This window comes from Asparagus officinalis, chromosome 10 (genome assembly GCF_001876935.1).
Source record: "Asparagus officinalis chromosome 10, Aspof.V1, whole genome shotgun sequence".
In the NCBI taxonomy this organism is placed as follows: domain Eukaryota; kingdom Viridiplantae; phylum Streptophyta; class Magnoliopsida; order Asparagales; family Asparagaceae; genus Asparagus; species Asparagus officinalis.
The window spans coordinates 36,583,941-36,588,373 of record NC_033803.1 but is presented as its reverse complement, the minus strand read 5'-3'; positions in this window follow the sequence as shown (position 1 = coordinate 36,588,373).

Sequence of the window (4,433 nt, the reverse complement as noted above, 5' to 3'; positions counted from 1 at the left end):
TGTGTGTGTGTGTGTGTGTGTGTGTGTGTGTGTGTGTGTGTGTGAATATAGGAGTGAAATCATGCACGAGCCTGAATCTGGAAAAATAACTAGTTAAGAGTATTTATAATTTACACACATATGTGTGTGTGTGTGTGTGTGTGTGTGTGTGTGTGTGTGTGTGTGTGTGTGTGTGAATATAGGAGTGAAATCATGCATGAGCCTGAATCTGGAAAAATAACTAGTTAAGAGTATTTATAATTTACACACATATACAGTTTGATTCTAGAAAACTCAAAAGACAAAAGTTATAGGTCTCTTCAACAGATTTCTAATGCCTCTTAAATCACCTCATTCTGAGATCGTATGTAAAAGTTATAGCTAAAACATGCACGAAAACATGCATAAACATGTTTCTGGGTTGTTAGTAGTCGACTACTACTCAGAGTAGTCGACCAATCAGCTTAGTAGTCGACTACTAAGTGTAGTAGTTAACTAGCAGGGCTGTTTTTAGTTTTTCTTTCAGATTTCGGGTTGGATTTGGTTTATATCCGAACCCATGTCATTATACCTCTATAATACATGTTTAAACTCTAATTTCAGAGATAAAAATTCGTGAGAACCACAGCCACCTTCCTCTTCAAACCCTAAATCCTAGTTTATGAGTTTTGAGGTATTTGTCAAGAGGAAATCGGAGTTTTGGCATCGGGGTTGAAGGGTGATGTTGCACACACGTGGTAGAGGGCTCCAACAGCACCTAATGCAAGATCATCTTCATCCTCTCCTGCACCCTAATATATTAGATGATTTAAAGTAATTAAAACAATGTTTCATGTGTATTCTTAATTTCATATGATTAATAGATAGATTTTTATGATAGATCTGAGAACCATGTTAGATCCAACATTTTTCCTTGCTGTTTATATTAGATATATGATCATGATCATTAGGGTAAATACTAATTTTGTTTTAATATGTTACTAAAAGTTTAAATTATGTGCAAAACCCTAAATTTATATTAAATTGAGTTTTTCTTGTAGATTAATCATGTAAATTCCTTAGATTGTTAGATCACAGTGACATGAACGTTTTTAAATCAATTAATCTCTGTTGCATGTTCAAATATAACTATGTTCACTATAATCATGTATTTAATTCATGTTTATGTGAGTATATGAACATTTAAGAAGGTAAACCTTAATTAGTGTTAATTTAAGAAGTTGAATCATGTGATTTAAGCTAAGATAATTGTTTCAAAGAATTAAAATCCTTTTTCCTATGTTTCATGTGAATTAAGCAAGTTTTATTTGAGGATAAATCATTAACACGTCAAAATCTGTGTTTTCTATTTTCTATCGAACTCAGAGTAGTCGACTAACTGAGATAGTAGTCGAATACTATTGACCTGATGCGATTTTTCATATTTTGTTTCATAGCAGAGTAGTCGACTATTGTTAATAGTAGTCGACTACTCACATTTAGTTTGGTTCTTTCAGATCCGGGATAAACTCAGAGTAGTCGACTAGTCAGCTATTAGCTGACCACTAAGACTGTATTTTTCGAGTTTATGTTTGTGTCTGTATGAGATGTATTCGTAGGTCTCGAACTACACTTCTTTGCACATAAATTCACAAATACACGAGTACAAGGTCAATACACACACGTATGTATTTTCAAAGTGGTTTTTGACAAGAGTTGAGTTGTTCACGTCAGAGTTAGGAGATGTTATACACGAATTGGATATCGTTGATGAGCACAGCTCAGTTCTATATGGAATAGTGCGTCGATATACCAATATACATATACTATACATCAAATGGATATCGTTGATGAGTTCTGTTTAGTGCTACATGAGGTACTGCGTCGATATTCCATATGTACAGGCCATTGAGTCGGGTTTGGATGCTTTGTATAGTAGTCCGTCCGCACGAGGGTGCGATAAGGCTTGTTAGCCATCTATTTATGAGGCTTGTGGGCCATCATTTAGGATACATATATGGTAGGCCATTCCACACTCAAGCTACGTGCTGAGATCACGATGAGACTAATGCGCCATGTACACTATTTAGGATACCTACAGGATAATCCGTTAAACTTAGATTGTTGATCGATAGCCTAAGACTTAGGCGAATGCAAGTTATAAATACGATCCATTATTGAACTATAAGACCGAGATACTTTTCTTTTGAAGTAGACATTATTATATGTTAGTATTTATTTTATCTTTCACGTGATAGTAGAAGATAATATAAATACGATGTATTGATGTCTTTATTTCTTTTACTGCTTTTCTTTACTTATTAATTGGAATCAATGATTAGCGGTTCACAATTTGAGACATATGGTATATACATGAGGGTTTTCTTGTTTGGATTATTTTGCTCGACGTACCAGTCTCGTGTTGTGAATTTCTAATTATTGATTTCATTTAGTTTGTCTGTTCTTAGTTTGTTATTAATATTTAGATATCTACAATTTGAGACAATGGTATATACTTGAGGGTTTCCTTGTTTGGATTATTTCACTCGATGTGCTACGTCTCGTGTTGTAGATGTCTAAATGTTAATTCCACTAGATACAGATAAAATGAATCTAGGTAGACTATGCTTATTAGATAGAGGCTTCACTCTATCTAGTAGCCCTTCCCCTGGGGGCAGATGGAGGTGATCTTGTTGTAGCGCTCTGACGCTCTTTATATGGTTTTTTTTGTTGTTTTCTCTTCTTTGAGGCAATACAGAGTTTCGAAGAGCCCCAGGATGACAGAGTTCTAGCATAATCGTCATCGCACATTTTAGTAGTTGAGACTCCACTATAGTTTTATATTCTTATTTAGATATTAGAGTTTTATTTTCATATTATAAAGGCAGTGTGCCTTAGTACGATTCTAGTTGATTCATGTTGACATTCTCATTATTTCAGTTATCAGATGTATTATAGTTGAGACATGATTCTTTTTATGTATGAGATATCTTTTCAATATAATGTCTATTACATTTATTATCTTATTTTGCCTGTTTTGTACTTGCACTTCTATTTGATTCCACTAGAGGATATTGCTGTGATTGGTGAAACGTGTTTATGTACAGTGTGAGTGCATGGCAGGTTTGACATCTCTGGGTTCACCTTGGACTGCAGCTTTGTGTGAAACCAGAGGCGTCACATAAGTGCAAAACTATCAGGTTATAGTAAAGAAAGATGTCCATCCCTCGAGGAAGGTGTGTAGAGTAGAGATAATTCTAAAATGATTCCTTAAAGTTATGTGTGTACAATTAGGAGTGAAAGTGAAAGTGTTGAGATATATAAGGGAAGTGTGTGTTTATATGTAAATATAAAAGAAAACTAGAACAAGAAGGGAGAAAGAGAGTGACCAAATCAAACAAGAACAATTAAGAAGAAAATTCAAAAAGATGAAAAAGGAAAAGGGGATAAAGAGGAAATCAAGCGGTAAGATAGCAATCGAGAATTGGATTCACTAGTTTGTTTTATTTAGAATATATGTACTATTCACTTTTTATTATATTTTACTTTACATTTACTAAGCAGAGACTATCAAACTACTTAAGAATAGCATAACCTATCAAATTATCATCTAAGCAAAATCAATATTTATGAAAAGAATAATAACTAGATAGTAATTCTAGAATTTCTAAACATAACCTATCAAATCATTCAAGATTAGTAAAGATTATAAAAATTTTCTTCTACCGATTAATTCTCTTGTTGATTACCCTAAATATGATTGTTTTAAGTAAAAGAGAGCAATCTACAAATCACATAAGAAACAAACTAGTTTTATACATTTCTAGAATTCCTACAAGATTTTAGTTACACATTTTAGAAAATAAAAAACAAGAGATAAAATCTAGACTAGAGAGTATGAAAGAAGGAGAATAATAATACAAGAAAAATAAAATAAAAAAAGAATAAGAAAATAAAGATCTAAACTATGAGCATAAAAGTAAATCTAAACTACAAAAATAGAAATGCAAGAAAGTTAATCTATAGTATAAAATAAAAATGTAATAAAAGAAAAATTAAAAGAACATGAAAGTAAATCTACTCTACAAGGCATCAAAGTAAATCTAATCTACTAACATAAAAATATATATATAAAATCCTAAAACATGAATATCTAAAGCAAGAAAATAAAACAGAAAAAAGAAAAATTACATTACAAGCAGTTGGCCCCTTGAATGTAAGTCTGCATTATCATCTTCATCTTCATATTCATCAAACAATAAAGAGAAGAAAATAAAATTTTGAAGAAGTAAATTTTTTTATTAATTGCAAATAAAGTTTATAATTTTGGAAGATCTTCTTAATTAAGAGTAACTCTCCCCTCTAAATGGAGTTTTACAAAAATTTTTACACTCTACCCTTATTTATAGCCCACAACAATGAACAAAAAACCTTGAATTTAGCTTGGGGAACAAGAAGTAAATCTCAGCCCTAAA